Source organism: Odontesthes bonariensis, chromosome 23 (genome assembly GCF_027942865.1).
Source record: "Odontesthes bonariensis isolate fOdoBon6 chromosome 23, fOdoBon6.hap1, whole genome shotgun sequence".
Taxonomy (NCBI): domain Eukaryota; kingdom Metazoa; phylum Chordata; class Actinopteri; order Atheriniformes; family Atherinopsidae; genus Odontesthes; species Odontesthes bonariensis.
Genome location: NC_134528.1, coordinates 1,599,319 through 1,617,884, shown reverse-complemented (window position 1 = coordinate 1,617,884; position 18,566 = coordinate 1,599,319).

Here is an 18,566-nt window from a genome sequence, read left to right as displayed (position 1 = left end):
GAGAGAAGCTGAAGGGGAGGGCGGGGGAGGAGACTGATGTGTGAATAAGGCAGGAAACAGATCCGATGAAATGGATAGGGTGCAAAAGAAAATATGAAGGAAAACCACACTGAGTCTGACAGTGGGGATGAAAAGTGGTCATTTTCCCTCCAGAAGGAGCTAATGGAGATTTAATCCTGAAGTGTTTTCACACTGGAAACGTGACAAAACAAATACTCTCAGAGCTTCCAGACCATAAACCGAGCAGACGCAGCCACGGCGAAGCTTACACAACCCCGCTGAGCATGTGGGAGTTTAGACGTGTTTATGCTTTCAATGTGGAGCTTTTCTTTCAAGCTCAGGGCTGATTATTAAAAAAGAAATCAATGAGAAGCGTCACTCACCTGACCGTAAACAGGTAGTAACACATTAATTATGGCACAAAGTTTCTATTTACAAAAGTTAATAGGAAATAGAAATAAAAACCCAAACTGAATGATTTTCCCACAGTTTAGTCTGTCTGACCTTTATCAGATATCATATCATATAATATATATACAGCTATGTTTATCAGGTATACACAGCTATGTTTATCAGGTATATACAGCTACGTTTATCAGGTATACACAGCTACGTTTATCAGGTATATACAGCTACGTTTATCAGGTATATACAGCTACGTTTATCAGGTATATACAGCTACGTTTATCAGGTATACACAGCTACGTTTATCAGGTATATACAGCTACGTTTATCTGGTATACACAGCTACGTTTATCAGGTATACACAGCTACGTTTATCAGGTATACACAGCTACGTTTATCAGGTATACACAGCTACGTTTATCAGGTATACACAGCTACGTTTATCAGGTATACACAGCTACGTTTATCAGGTATACACAGCTATGTTTACCAGGTATACACAGCTACGTTTATCAGGTATATACAGCTACGTTTATCAGGTATACACAGCTACGTTTATCAGGTATACACAGCTACGTTTATCTGGTATACACAGCTACGTTTATCTGGTATACACAGCTACGTTTATCAGGTATATACAGCTACGTTTATCAGGTATACACAGCTACGTTTATCAGGTATACACAGCTACGTTTATCTGGTATACACAGCTACGTTTATCTGGTATACACAGCTACGTTTATCAGGTATATACAGCTACGTTTATCAGGTATACACAGCTACGTTTATCAGGTATACACAGCTACGTTTATCAGGTATACACAGCTACGTTTATCTGGTATACACAGCTACGTTTATCAGGTATATACAGCTACGTTTATCAGGTATACACAGCTACGTTTATCAGGTATACACAGCTACGTTTATCAGGTATACACAGCTACGTTTATCAGGTATACACAGCTATGTTTACCAGGTATACACAGCTACGTTTATCAGGTATATACAGCTACGTTTATCAGGTATACACAGCTACGTTTATCAGGTATACACAGCTACGTTTATCTGGTATACACAGCTACGTTTATCTGGTATACACAGCTACGTTTATCTGGTATACACAGCTACGTTTATCAGGTATATACAGCTACGTTTATCAGGTATACACAGCTACGTTTATCAGGTATACACAGCTACGTTTATCTGGTATATACAGCTACGTTTATCTGGTATACACAGCTACGTTTATCAGGTATATACAGCTACGTTTATCAGGTATATACAGCTACGTTTATCAGGTATATACAGCTACGTTTATCAGGTATATACAGCTACGTTTATCATGTATACACAGCTACGTTTATCAGGTATACACAGCTACGTTTATCAGGTATACACAGCTACGTTTATCAGGTATATACAGCTACGTTTATCAGGTATATACAGCTACGTTTATCAGGTATATACAGCTACGTTTATCAGGTATACACAGCTACGTTTATCAGGTATACACAGCTACATTTATCAGGTATACACAGCTACGTTTATCAGGTATACACAGCTACATTTATCAGGTATACACAGCTACGTTTATCAGGTATATACAGCTACGTTTATCAGGTATACACAGCTACGTTTATCAGGTATACACAGCTACGTTTATCTGGTATATACAGCTACGTTTATCAGGTATATACAGCTACGTTTATCAGGTATATACACAGCTACGTTTATCAGGTATACACAGCTACGTTTATCAGGTATACACAGCTACATTTATCAGGTATATACAGCTACGTTTATCAGGTATATACAGCTACGTTTATCAGGTATATACAGCTACGTTTATCAGGTATATACAGCTACGTTTATCAGGTATATACAGCTACGTTTATCTGGTATATACAGCTACGTTTATCTGGTATACACAGCTACGTTTATCTGGTATATACAGCTACGTTTATCAGGTATACACAGCTACGTTTATCTGGTATATACAGCTACGTTTATCTGGTATACACAGCTACGTTTATCAGGTATACACAGCTACGTTTATCAGGTATATACAGCTACGTTTATCAGGTATATACAGCTACGTTTATCAGGTATACACAGCTACGTTTATCTGGTATACACAGCTACGTTTATCAGGTATATACAGCTACGTTTATCAGGTATACACAGCTACATTTATCAGGTATATACAGCTACGTTTATCAGGTATATACAGCTACGTTTATCAGGTATATACAGCTACGTTTATCTGGTATATACAGCTACGTTTATCAGGTATACACAGCTACATTTATCAGGTATATACAGCTACGTTTATCAGGTATATACAGCTACGTTTATCAGGTATATACAGCTACGTTTATCTGGTATATACAGCTACGTTTATCAGGTATATACAGCTACGTTTATCAGGTATATACAGCTACGTTTATCTGGTATATACAGCTACGTTTATCTGGTATACACAGCTACGTTTATCTGGTATATACAGCTACGTTTATCTGGTATATACAGCTACGTTTATCAGGTATATACAGCTACGTTTATCTGGTATATACAGCTACGTTTATCTGGTATACACAGCTACGTTTATCTGGTATCTATCCATCTATCCGTCTATCTATCTATCTATCTATCTATCTATCTGTCTGTCTGTCTGTCTGTCTATCTGTCTGTCTGTCTGTCTGTCTGTCTGTCTATCTATCTATCTATCTATCCATCCATCGGTCTGTCTGTCTGTCCGTCCGTCCGTCCGTCCATCCATCTTATTATCCTGGGAACGCTTCTTGGGAAATTTTCCTCTCTAATGGAATAAATCCGTCTTTTTTAGGGACATTAGGAGTCTCAGAGTGTTTCTCACTCTTATAACTGCAGAGATGCGCTGGTGTAAGACATTTTTTGGGGTTGAGCTCTTTTGTCCTTGCTACTCAGTATCTGAGCTCATGGATCAGTCGTCGTAATCTGGAGTAAAACGCTCTCCAGTTGAACAAATTCTCACATGTCTTCAAAGACATCTCGTGGTGCAATTCTGTTTCTCTGACCCCTGCAAGCTCAGAGACCAGTTCTGGATCTGGGACTGTGATTTGGGAGGTTAAATCTCACTTGGGGGGGGGGGGATTACCAATTCCATTTTTGTTGAGCATCACCACCTCAGAGACCTTTACCCTATTGTATCTGTAAGGTTTCTTCTTTCTTTCTTCTTATTCTTTGCAAAAGGTGCTCGAAAACTCTTGAAATTTTGCGAGCGCCACCTGCCAGTCGACGACATGAAAGAATCTAAACTTTATATTTTTGGGAGTCGCTCATTGACTCTGTAGCGCCCCCTAGGATGCTTAAAAATGGTCCCCGCATTGGGCTTAGTTTCGCGTGGGACATCGAAATTCGGTACACTCATTCATCGTGCGCAGACGCACAAAAAAGTCTCATGCCGCCATGGTCCCACGTCCACAGGAAGGCGGCCATTTTGGATGGAAAGTGCGTTTTCGTGCCATTTTTGACCGATTCCACACCTTGCATATGATCAAACTCATCCTACAGATTTAATGCTACAAGCTTCAAACTTGGCCAGGTTACTCTTAAGACATGGGGGGAAAGATTCATGGAGAAACTTTTTCAAAACTTAAAGGGCGTGGCCGTGGCGACGCCTCAAAGTTCGATGACTCGCCATCACTCGCCAAAAAAAATGAAGTCGCTTATAACTCCCACATACATTATCCAATCTGTCCCAAACTTCATACGGTGAATGCTGGACCCAGCCTGAACGCACACATATAAAATAGTGACATCCACCTACAGCGCCACCTGCTGGTGGTTGGAAACGTCTTTTTTTTCCCACACCTCGCGTTTGATTGAACTCCTCCTACAGATTTAATGCTACAGACTTCAAACTTGGCCAGGTTACTCTTAAGACATGGGGGGAGAAAGTTTCTTTGTTGGGAATCTCTTTTCTGAGATCCTTTGTGGATCTAAATCAACCCCCAGAAGGTTAGAGACTCTTTCTGTCTCTCCAGTTTGTGATGTCGAGTCTTTTGGGGAACTGAAGGCCTCTGGTTGAAAACATTCTCATGCTCCATTTGTCTCTTTTTGTGGTTCTGAAGAATCTCGCGGTTGAACTTTTTCAGGTGCAGAAACCCTTCGGCTGGACACATTTCTGCTGCAGAGGGCTCTGGGACAGACCTCAGTAGGTCCGTGAAGTTCTCACTTCATCCGATGCTCACTTTAATTATATGAATTTGATTTCTGCTCCAGCTCAATGTGACATTAGTGTTAGATTTACTGCCTCCAAATGTTTATCTTGAAGGGCATCGCCTCGTAAATTTGACTGCCGACATGTTGGTGAGCATCTGTTTTTGATATCATGAATTTATGGATGTATTTTGGTTTTTGGGCTAATAAAAAAAACAAAACAACCCAATAACTACGTTTGCTGCGAAAATAAAGGTTTTGGAAAAATACTAAATTCTGAAAAACCGTCAGCAGACTGGCTGGAGATGTGTTGTTAGAAAAAAAGAAATGTTTTAGTGTTCTTCACCAATAAATTGCTGTAATTCTTCATTAGGTGTGTTCTTAAATCATTTTTGTTGGCTTAAAGTGGCATAAAGCTGCTTAAATAAGGCAAAAACGTAGTAAATTTCTGCTCTTTGGCCCACCTTACAGTTGTGGGATGTGACAGCAGCGTTATAAAGATAAATCTCCATGTGAGCCCTGCACATTTACAGCCATCTATGTGAATCTAATGTGTGTGTTGAAGGGGCCATAAAGACGCCATCAAAAGCCCACAAATAATAACCCCGAAGACTTCAGAGCAAAACAAGTGTGATGCAGGGCTGGAAACCAAAGTATCTTCAGGCTTCAGGCCCGGGAACCTGCATAAAAAAAGGTTCACAAACTTCACTAATATTGCTTTAATTGCATTTATTGTCAAACTAAAATGTAATTATCATGACAGTCACATTTATTACCGAAATGTTTTGGGACTTTTTCCTTTTTCTTGTTGCTTTTCAACTGACAGTCAAAGTTAATGCACAATAATATATTTACACTTTTCTATTCTTTCTAGGCAGAAGGCTGGACCCTCTCGGTGCTGTGGTGGAGCAACGGATGAGGAGGAAATTATATTCTGTTTTGGAGAATAATAAACATCCTCTCCACAGCATCCTGCAGGACAGAGAGGTTCAGGAGGTCCTTTGTCCCCACAGCCATCAGGCTTTTTAACACCGACTGCTGAGTTCTGCTCAAATTAATTGATTGATGTTTTTTATTTTATTTATTTATTTATTTATTTTATATATTTATTTATTATTATTATTATTATTAGTTAGTAGTAGTATTTTTTATTACAATTGGTATTATTATTGTTGTTGTTAATATACAATCATTGTAAATGCTACTTGACTAATTTGAATTTCCCCCATTGGGGGATGAATAAAGTATTTTTCTATTCTATTCTATTCTATTCTATTATATATCCACAATTATTGGACAGCTGCAGCAATAACAGGTCTTATAACATCATTAATAGCATTCTGAGGTATAGTGTCCTTATATGAGAAACTGCAGCATCGACCCATAAATAGCAGCTAATCTAATTCAGATCATGTGTGATAATAACTTATCTAACTAAATAAAATAAAATAAAATGTGGTTGCTATACTTTGACTGTTCCATTAGTGATTACAGACCGTAAACGTGCACAATGAACCGTGAGATGGAAGAGTCGGTGCGTTGGGAGCCCTGATAATGTCAGAGGTTTCCAGAGGAAACAGATGAGACTTTCACCGTGAAACAAACGGCTCCTGACAGCCGTGATGAAGCCCACCGGTCTGAGGTTTGGTGGGCCACGAAGCGTCCCGTGTCAGGAGACAGGACGCAGACAGGAGACAGCTCCTTCAGCCCGGCTTACACTTCCTCACAGAGCTGGATCTCATTCACTCAGCCGTTACCAGCTCTCTCCAGGAGATAAGATAAACTTTATCCTCTCCACCGGGAACGTTTGGCTCCACAAAGCTGCGCTCCACATCAGTGCCGTACTTCTTAATAAGGAGTCCCGAATATCACGAGGGAAATCGATCCCAAACAGAAATAGAAACGATGAATCGGTCGTTTTAGCCGGTGTGAACATCTATCACCCATAAGATGCTGGTGATCACCTCTGATGAGGCCTGGTGTTTACACTCTGTCCTGGGGGAGAAGTAAAGCCTGTTCGCTGCATGTGGAACTGTTTCTGCTGCTCTTGTTCTGTGTCAGGTCAGTTTTGGCAGCGTTACCCACAGAAAGACACAACCGTGGGAGCTGGAAACCCTGAAAACAGTCAGATATTTCATTGATCTATTTTTCTAAATTCGAATTTAATTTCCACAAAGCTCATGGGAATGAGAGGGGTCCAACTGCTGAGAACTGGACTGGATTTCATAAAAATACAATTCACTGGGTACTGTGATAGATAGATAGATAGATAGATAGATAGATAGATAGATAGATAGATAGATAGATAGATGGATGGATGGATGGATGGATGGATGGATGGATGGATGGATGGATGGATGGATGGATGGATGGATGGATGGATGGATGGATGGATGGATGGACGGACGGACGGACAGACAGACAGACAGACAGACAGACAGACAGACAGACAGACAGACAGACAGACAGACAGACAGACAGACAGACAGACAGACAGACAGACAGATAGATAGATAGATAGATAGATAGACAGACAAATGGATAGATGGATGGATGGATGGATGGATGGATGGATGGATAGATAGATAGATAGATAGATAGATAGATAGATGGATGGATGGATGGATGGATGGATGGATGGATGGATGGATGGATGGATGGACAGATAGATAGATAGATAGATAGATAGATAGATAGATAGATAGATAGATAATTTATTCATCCCAATTTGGGAAATTATTGTGTTGCAACAGCGTACAGTATAAAAGAAATGTAAACAATTAAAGGAAAAACAGGCAAATATAATAAAGAAGAATAAACATCAGCTATAAACAAATCTACAGTATGAAGAGTAGGGTAAATAATAGTAATAATAATAATAAACATCAGTAAACTAAATAAAAACAGATTTGTACAAAAGGTAAAAATGAATTTCACTGAGCAGACTGAGCCAATAAGAAATATAGGGGAAATGGATCATTCACATTATATTGTACTTGATGATATTTGTGCAAATGTTACGGAAAGGCTCAGCAGCAACACTCAGGTAGGCTGCGGCATTAAAGGGACAGTTCGCCTCTTCTGACATGAAGCTGTGTAACATCCCATATCAGCAGCATCATTTCTGAACATCTTCTTACCCCCTGCTGCGTCCTGTGAGCAGAGTTAATACTTCCTGTTTTATCCCGCAGAGCTTCCCTCGTTTGTTCTGACGAGCTTTACTTCCCTTCCTGGTTGCACCTGGTTTCTGTTACTGATTAACTCGTCTCACCTGTTTTTATTCCCCTCGTCTTCTGTTGTTCCATGTCGGATCGTTTTCATCTTACCTGTGTTTGTTCCCCGTTGTTTTTTTTTATCCTCTGAGATCTCTCTGTTCGGTTATTAACACATTGACTCCCAGCGGTTTTTACAGAATTATGTGGTAGAATCCCAGCGTTCTAAACCATTTTTGGACGTTTTTTGTACAGTCACAGCATATTATGTGATAGGGCCACTGAAACATGTTATGGCTCGTTTGAAAGCTGAGACTTTAAACTCTTTGTGGGTCAAAACTGCGTGTCTCTAGGTGCCGCCATTAGCGAGCTATCCTTAGCTAAACCAAGGCGGGTATCCACCAAAATCAACAACAAACTGAGATATCGGGGCTTTTGTGAAACGTGCGCTCTTTCAGCCTGTCGCACTTTAGATACTTACATATCCGGGTCAGAGGATTTGCGTCGTGTCGCATGTTGCAATGCTAACCTGTTCATAAGACCGCCTCCTTAGACTTGTCGCGTGTCTTCTTCTCCTTCTTGTTGTTTGTTTATGTTACTTTACCGCCACCCTCTGGAAACCGACACGTGCGATTGGACACAATGCGGAAATGCACAACAATCAATGCGGCGCTATCAAAACTGTTCTTGAGTTGACGCAAAGCCATTGGCGTAATGCTCAAAATGTCCAGATGATGACACCAGTTTTTGACTGCCATCTATAGCCCTTTTTCCATCAACGACATGATTCGCTTTAATTTGATGCGCATCAAGAAGTTAGTGCGATACATGTGATGGAAAAACGGTTAAATCGCTAGAACGCCCGTTTTGTCGCATTAAATCAATTCGCTGGAAATAGGTGGTTCAGGGCTAAGTTGTATCGCTACAGAAGTGATGGAAAAGGTTAATGCGATTCAGACTAGCCACGCATGCGCAGATGGTATTGGTAAAGCGCGAGGATTCGAATGTTGTTGTTGAGCCGCTCAGCCGCCCCAGTTCACCTATCCTGTCGGTATCAAAACAGCAGCAACAACTAGTAACAACAATGTCCGATGATAAAAGAAACAACTGGTCGAGAGCAGAGACTCTGCTTTTTATAAACACAATTCGGGAGGTCCTGAAGCAGCATAATTAATTCTCCCCTCGCTCTCATCCCCCTTCTTAAATTTCTGACGCTATTATAAGCTGACATAGCAGCACTAGCAGCATGTTTAGTCCTATCCTACGGTCCATAACTCTAAATAAGTAACTAGCCTAATAAATAAAACGAAAGCCGGTGGTGAAAAGGTACGTAGCCTTGAAAGTTATAGCAACTGTTATAACAGGAGGCTGACAATAACAGTGCGAGCAATTAAACTCCCGCTACCGAGCATTCTAATTCGCTACAATTCGCCACTTTTGTAATGGAAAATCATCTGGTCGAGTCAGAATAATGCGCATCAGCACGTTCCGGTGATGTCATTTTATTTCGCTAGAATCGTCCTGTTTGATGGAAAACCAACTGAACGCATCTTATATCGCAACAAAGTAATGCGATATAACTTTTAATTCGCTACAGAATCTGATGGAAAAAGGGCTTGTGTCAGTTCTGTTCATCACATAATTACAAAAATCACACAGAATGTGCATTAGAATGTATAGATTCAGAATCCATAAAAAAACAGTAAAAACGTATTTTTACCATGTGGGAGCCAACGCATGGGCAGTAAAAGCGTAGTTTTCCGTGACTTGGGAGTCAATGTGTTAAAACCTCTGAGACCACCTGCCTGCTATGCCCCCAAAACGTGACACCGTGGTCATTTGAAGTCCTACTTTGAACTGAATTGCAACATTTAGTCAGAGTTTATACAAAAACAGTGGAAAAACTTACAAATGAAGAACATTTCTTTTGCATTTTCATTAATCTTTTTCATTAATCTTCTAAAAATGAGGCTGGAAGTGACGCATTATTTGAATTATTTGACTTATTTGACTTACTTATGCTGCAATATGTACAATACAGTCATACAATAACCGGATTGCACTGTAACTTTTTACTTTTTAACTTTTTACTTTAACTTTTACTATTTTTATTCTCTTGTATACTATTTAGATATCTTTTTATATTTTTTTGTATATCCAAAGCCAAGAGCTCCTGAACCAAATTTCATTCAATTCAATTCAATTCATTTTTATTTATATAGCGCCAAATACAACAAATGTCATCTCAAGGCACTTAGATAATAAAGTCCAATTCAAGCTAATTGGAATTCAATTAATTGTAATCATAATTAATCATAAAATAATCCAATTCGTTCATATAGAGCCAATTATTTATTATTATTTATTATTAATTAGCTATTATGCCTGCATAGTGACAATAAAGATTCTTGATTCTTGATAAAAACACCAGCAAGAGGAAAAATGTATGCGGATTAATATATATCATAAGTAAAAAAAATGGAATTGGGACACAGTAGTTCAAATTGCCTCCAGCGGATGACAAACCAGCAGCACAAATTTAACATATGTGTTCTTCACAGAAACTTAACATAATTAGCAGTGAGGAAATCGCCACCATCAGTGGATCTGGGAGCCGACTTGTTGTTTTGCACAAGACAAATGTCTCCTTAATTCAACTAAATCCTTTGAGAGCGCACGTCTCACGGCTGCAAAGCAAACAGAGCGTTTAACGAGCAGATCTGATGGCCTAATTCATCCAAAGTGTGTTGACAAACCATTTGCGAACCTGCTCCCTACGTGAGCTCGCTTTGAGCCAATATGGCCGCCCTCGCCCTGCAGCTGCACATCGTTGTGTTTATCAGACACGTTGCACCCCTGACCTCGCCCTGCAGCAGGAGGTCAGCCGTGCCAATAATGAACCTTCCAGTTAACAATAATGCGCAGACATGATTCATTATCTATCAGAGCTGCTGGACCGGAAGCTGCAGACGCTGTAATAAATTTAATTTGTTTTGTGACGCTGGTGAAGCCTTCGATTTGAATCGGCAGGCATTCGTTTCTCCTTTTATGGACCTTTTAAAGACTTCTGAAATAAGCATCACTGAGGCAGTTCTTACACTGATAGAAGAGTAGATGAATATCAACTAAATGGCATCATGCTGTAGTGCTAATGACGGCTAAATTCCCCCCCCCTGTTCTTCTGTAACACCGGCTGCTTCCTGCATCATAAGCAAGGCGAGGCGATTTCATTTATAGAGCACAATTCGTACACAAGGCGATTCAAAGTGCTTTACAGCTACATAAAATCACAAGAAGGCAATAAAATCATTAAAAAAAAATTTTTAAAAACATTACAAATAATAATTAATTAATTAATTAATTAATTTAAACTTAAATAAATGAAAACTTTATTAATTTAAATTTAAACATAACTTTTCACATATTTACGTATTTGCTACGCATGTTTTTTGGAGATTCGACACAAATTTTAAACACAAACCTGTCTATTAATTAGTCCTGCTGTTCTATTAGATTCACTTTTATCCGATGAACCTTACAGGACTGATTACATGGTAAGAACTGAAACCTCTAAAGTTACCTGCTGGCATATGGAAGAAGGTTTTTTTAGGAAATGGTGCCGTGTGGACTAGATTTCTTATGACAAAGACAAGATATGTTTTGATAAATGCCTGTAGAGACTGGTGTCTGCCTCAGTTTCTGTCCTAATTACTTAAGGGCAGAGGTGGGTAGAGCAGCCAAAAATTTTACTCAAGTAAAAGTAAAAAGTAATTAAAATAATTACTTGAGTAAGAGTAAAAAAGTGCTCAGTGAAAAAACTACTCAAGTACTGAGTAACTGTTGAGTAACGTCTGATTTATTTGTTAAAGGATAAGACCGGTTTTTTGACATTGGGCCCTTGATTTCACATTATAACATGATGTTCTACTCACCCCTGCTTGTTGTTGGTCATTTGGAGCTGTTCCGAAGATATTCGCGAGGCGTCTGGCTGCTCTCTTGAGATATTCGGCCATGAAACGGTTTCCTATGGGCAAGCTCATACAGGCACAAACTATGCTGTTTATAATTTATTAATTACTGTACATTAGCACTGATAACGTGGAGGTGCGTCGCTTACTTAAAAAAATCCGGGTTAATGTAATTTTGAATTTTTGTCGTAAAGTGGGTGTTACTGACGTCCTCGTGGTGCTACTGCCACAGACAGCCCACAGACCTGCTGCCTATTTATTCATTCGGCTAAAATTCAAAATTAGTAACCCGGATTTTTTTAAGTAAGCGACGCACCTCCACGTTATCAGTGCTAGTGTAGAGTAATTAATAAATTATAAACAGCATAGTTTGTGCCTGTATAAGCTTGCCCATAGGAAACCGTTTCATGGCCGAATATCTCAAGAGAGCAGCCAGACGCCTCGCGAATATCTTCGGAACAGCTCCAAATGACCAACAACAAGCAGGGGTGAGTAGAACATCATGTTATAATGTGAAATCAAGGGCCCAATGTCAAAAAAACGCTCTTATCCTTTAACACAAGCATTCAATCAGACAGACAAAAATACTAAATAATCATCTTTAGACAAATTAGAGTTCATCCAATTGATAAAATAAATTAAAATGAATTCATTAATTACAAAATAGCTTAAATTAAAATAATCCAGGTAAATTCAAGAACTTCGATAAAAAAATAAAAGAGACTTAGGAAATGTTTAAAACATATGTAACCCATATGTAACCTAAAAAACAAACATTCACCTATCCATGGGGGAAAAACGAGTTTAGGAAACTTAGCGCTACATGTTTCCTCAAGTTAGATGTTGAGTTTCTGCTGAAATGTGCGTTTGTTTTGGTTGCCACAGAAGACACATAATGTAGCTGCTGTTTCTCACTCTTTGTAAGGTAAACATGCTTTCAGTATGAGGCCTCGTCTGCGTCTTCATTTCCCACCGTTGGTTCTGACATTTTTCATCTGTTTCTTTCTTTGTTTGCTACGACTGCTAATGCTAAAGCTAACCCGTCCCGCCGCTGAGATCGAGTACGGTCACGTGACCAGACTGCACGGCTGCGTCTGATTGGTGGAACACAGTCAGGTGGTAGAGCCTTTGGCGGAAGTCTCAGGCTGTGTTCGAAACCGCATACTACTCCCACTACTCCTACTAACTTTAACTTTTTTAAAGGCCAACTTCCATCGTCATTTCATTAATACTACTGTGTTCACCATTGTTATTGAATGCATTAGGCGTCGGTTCTGTTTAAAAAAACGTTATGGTTGCTTTGTTTCAAGCTGTTTTTGTCGGCAGGTAGAATGGCTTGATGAGAAACGACAAGGTTTTCCGGTCCTTCTCATGCATGTCCGTGACGCGATAATGAGGCGTCTCTGATTGGCTCCCTCCTATGAATGAATGACCCCTCTCCCCCCCTCCCCTCCCCGCTCTGTGTTTATCCGAGAGCAGCAATCAGCTGATAGCTAGCTCGAACTACGCTACAACAGTTTCGCCACTTGTTTTGAAAACTTGGAGGAAAAAAAAACATTTCAACATGTCTTCAGGCATACAGCCGTACATCTATGACCCTGAATCAGAGGACGAAGGGGAAGTCGAGGGGGAACAACCGATTGCTCTTCGTTTAGCAATGAGCGTTTCTGACTGGTAAAATTTGCACGTCAATATTTATCCTCAAAGTTTCTGGTCTATCGTTATGCTTAGCGTTTTAACAATTGCTGCTTTTTAAATAATAATAGACAAATGTTTAGGGCTGATAATTTACGCTGTTAGTCTTTGCAATCTTTCAGTTTGTTGTTTTTATTAGCCTACTTTGCCAGAAAGGCTCATCTTCCTGCTAAATTCCTCAGCTAAACTAGCATGCCAATCTACACATTGAATATCGGATAACAGTTCACTTACCAACACAGAATGATCATTCGGTAATAGTATATCCAATATGAGATATAAATGGTCTAATACGAGTAATGTTTGTTAGGTGCACTTGCGGGAACTGTGAAAAAATGTCCACGGAAGAAGAGAATGTTTGCTGCCGGGAGATTCCCCAGGTATGTAGACTATCGCATCTGTGGCTCAAAGCTTGCTAACAAGGGTTACATGTTTACAATATGCATGATAGACTGCTTATGTGTGCTGCGAGGTAGCCTTTGTTGTTGTTAAATAATGTATACACATTCATGTCCGACTATTCAGGTAATGACAAGACTGACGGACACCAGCACCCCAGTTGTCTGCATGAGCCAACACCCGGGACTCGAACCAGTGTGCCTGAACATATATGCACTCCAGACTGCCCTTAATGTCTACCGAACACACCATGGAAGCCTGCGAGTCAGAGGATACCAAAGGTATTATAAACTTTCAAAGTTAAAAAAAGAGTGTCTCTGTGCACAGGCCTGCTGTAGTTGTACAATATTCACTGTACTGTTTAAGTGGCAATAAAAGCAACACATTGTTGACTATTTTTTCTATCGTTATCCATTGTTCAAAACAGAAAATAGTGTTAGTCTGTGCAGTGTTTTATGAAAGAAAATTACAACATTGGTGTCTTCTGTAAGATAAAGCAATTTATTTACACATATTAAATCGAATAAAATAATGAAAATGCCAACATTGACATACATACTATATACAATATAAACTTTCTCTCCCAGGCGATGCAGGCATCTGGCCTACAGATGCTTTGTCAGTTGGTGCTGGGGCTGGTTGGGGAGAAAAGTCAGAGTCGTCATCCCGTCATGTGTGGTCCGGCGCATCAGACAGGAGTTTCCAGACACAGAGGGCCAGTATGTTGGCTTCAGCGCTGCCCTTGACTGAAGCGAGATCGGTAGGACCCGACAGCTTCGGCCAGTGGAGGGTGGTGGAATGCTGAGGACAGGGAATCCAGAACAGGAATCTTTTCCAGCTCCTCCAAGTACGGCTCGGGGTTTGGGATGACCTCCTCGAACACCAGACTCATCATCTTGTTCACGTAACCTGGGAAATATTGTTCAGTGTAAATATGTATATCCTTTTTAAAAATTATTTTGTAAAAAATTTAACTGTTTTCAGTAAAAAGATTAAAATAATTGTGAAATTTCTTACGGTATGGTGGTTTTGTCTTCACTGGCTTCACAGTACATCTTCCCTTTTTGGCCTTGGGGTAGTGGATGCCGTACCTCAGGGTTCCTTTGGTAGTTCTTGCCTGGGTGCGCCCTGAATTTTCATTATAATGAAGCACTGCCAGATAGTGTCTGTAAAAAGTAAAGTTTTGGTTACAAGTCACCGTTTAACCTCTATTAGCCTAAACCAAAGCAATATAATCATGGTAAACATGGTAAAAAGGCAGATGTGTACAAACATACCTGCACAGCATTCCAATGAAAGGAAAGACCACATTCTTGGCTGTGAACCGCAACATCAGGCTGTGGAATGCCTCCAGTGTTGACGTTTGGTACTGGGAGCTTAGTCTCTCCACGTCATTGAGAACCCTCTTGTTCACAAGAATCTTCTCCATCCTCTGTATGGCTTTGGAACCTGAAAAGATGAAGCGTAATGTAAATATCTATTCGAAAGCCGTACAACATGCAGCGAGTCCAGTATAACAATACTCTGGTACCTGGTTTAAACCACTTCTTCGGTCTCTGCTGGTGCGGTCAGGGTGTAGGCATTTTGGGAAGATAGGGTTGTCGTGGACGTGCTTGTTTTGCATGTGGTTCATCAAAGATTTCCACTTTGCGACCTTCTCTGGCCCGGAGGAGGAGGATGTTGCACACCAGTACACGTGGTTGCTGATCCCTCGCTGCCACTTTTTCACCACCTCGCTGTCCTTCTCTTTAGCCACTTTTCCCACCTTCTTGGACAGACCTGAGAGTCACAAAAGGGATTAGCTGATTTCACATTGGTCATGATCATGCATATGGGAATGCTATGCGGAATTGGAATGCACTTTGTAATCCATAAGGCACTGACCTTTCTCCAAATGCCACACATCATAATAGTGTGCTATCTTGCGGTCTCTGAGGAACTTCTGGATCTGGGGGTGACGGTCGGTGACAATGTAGTCCACAGTCACATCCTTCGACTCCAACAGCTGCAGGCTTCTCGTGAGTCCCTCTTTCTCCATATTGTGGCTCCCACCGACTTCATTGCTCTGTGAAAACATAGAAAGGAAGTATATATTGACTTTAAACTACTTCCAGGGCAAGAAATATAAGCTTTGTGTTGAGCTGTAGAGAAACAATTGTCAGTGAGAGTGAAAGTAAAGGAGAGGATGAGCAGTGCATTGAGTAAAAATGGCAGTCATTCTATATGCGTGTGCCCACTAACCTGTACTAGTTGAAGGTCGATGATGGTGTTGTTCTCCAGATTCATCAAACTGTAAGTTCCATACTTGGCCGAGTGTCCTTCAAATACAAATACAACAGTGTTGGTATTAGAATTATATCACACATTTCGGTCTAACTTAGCATCTGTAGTTCGTTTTGCAACAGTTATACAACATGTGTGCAGATACAAGTAGATAGACAGATGGATAGAACTCTAACCAGGTGAATCTGCTCTCATGTCCCCACCAAGCTTGACTTTTTTGTGCCTCAGAGACTCCATTTCAGTGTCTTGAAGCTGGTGCCATGAGTGAATAACTGCCGGCTCGAGGAAACGATTTGCAAAAATGTACATGAAAAAGTATTACAAGACTGTAGCAGCTAGTGTTGGTTGCCATCTATGCTCCTGTTGCCCATTTTACTGGTGTAGGCTGCTATTACCCCTGCCACAGAAACATGTCTTTATCAGTAGAGGTTGTAGAAGTTTTGTCAAACATTTAGAAGGTTTATTATTGCACTTCAAAAGCAATCAGTTAATTAAGAATAAGCTATTCAGCAACAACTAGACCAGAACCGTTACAAATATTCTATAAGACACGGTGTTGAAATGAATGTATGCTTTACCTTTTGTCCTTGATAAAATGATGATCCGCTGAAATATATGGCTGCTGACAGTTGGATGTTGCCTACTGGTGAGCTCTTAATGATTGGCTGGCTCTTCCATTGCCTGGAAAACTTGCAGTGGTGACATTTCTGGTCAACGGACAAAAATGTTCCTCGCCTGTAAGTCTTCACCTCTGTCGACCTAGTACAGCCTGGACAGTGCTGGAAGAGTTCCATGAGGTTCTTCTCAAAAACAATGTATTTTTTGTCCGTGTGTCCAGTTGGAGATGACAAGTTGTCACTATTACAGATAAAATGACAAATCAAAAGATATATATATATGTATATATATATATATATATATATATATATATATATATATATATATATATATATATATAGAGAGAGAGAGAGAGAGAGAGAGAGAGAGACAAGATTAGTTTGACAATAAATCAATCAAAACAAATGTGAGTATTAATATCTGATGAGATAACATGCCAAAGCACATACGATAGCTGTGATGATTCTGTTAGCGTGGACCTCGACTGTGCAGGGTCATATGTGGAGTCAAAAGGATCAGGTATTGAGAGGGTGTCAGTGATGTTGGCGGCGGATGTGGATGCGGTGGGGGTAGCCTCCTCCTCCTCCTCCTCCTCCTCCTCCTCCAACCGCGGTCTTTTAGATGGCCGATGGTGAACGGGCTTGATGGGTGTGGAGGACTGAGGGCCCCATGGTGCATCAGAAGTGCCTACTCTTCTGCTTTTATACATTTTTGTGTCTGACACAATCACATTGGAAACCTAAAGTCAATAAAATGTGTGTTACTGTCAGTAGACACTACACAATTTCACATAATGCAATGACATAACATACAGAAAGGAGAGGCATGTAGCATAGCAAGTACAAGTGGCCACAAATTCTGGAATAGCATTTTGCTTCACTACATAATGATCTGTCTCACAAGAAATGAAATATCCAGTAACTGGCACAGAAGAAATGTAATGTATAAACTACAAACCTTTGCTTCTCATGTGAGGACCTAATGTACCCATGGAAACCTGTGTGGTTCGAGTTGAACGCCGAGGTGGGTCTGTCTGAGTGGCAACATGGCTCAAGGGTGGTGTCAATAGCGCCTGGGATGTGCTCTGGAAGACAGAAATATTATATAAATATTAAGTGGATATTTGACTGTGCAGTTATTTTATTCCCAACGTAATGCTGTTTTCACACACATAAAATATGTCTTCTCATCTATATCATGTTCTGTTAAATAATTAAGCTGATTTAAACTAACACAGACTTCTACTGAGCCAACAGAAAGAAGGCAGATGCCCGTAAAACCGGTGGTGCCCAGCACCGCCACCTCTAACGGGAGGCCAGTGGCTGAGGGAGTCCACCCCCAAGACACGAGTGCCTTTATAAAATATAACAGGCCTATAGGCTATATGTCTTTTTTAAGCCTATTCATACAAATATTTATTTGTCTTTTATGTCTTTTTTTTCTTTTGTCCCAACACATTCTGATGGTGCCGCTCAAAAAGATAATTGTCTGTAAATGCAAAAATCTATGCGGTCTGATAATCTCCCGACGAATATTTAATTCTCTGCGCAATAATGCTGCACCTTCATCCACGGGATCGTTGTCAGAAGGACATGTTCGTGGAAAAAGTCGCCTCCTGCTGTGCCTGATGGACTTGAGTAAAACCTGGTCCCGACCAGGTTAGGTTCAAAGAGTCTGTTACCTCTCTTTGTGAAACAGGCTAGGGTTACCCCTCTTTCTCGGGGTTGAGTTACCTCCCTTTGTGAAACGGAAAACTCAGTTTCCCTCATTTCAGGGTTAATCTACT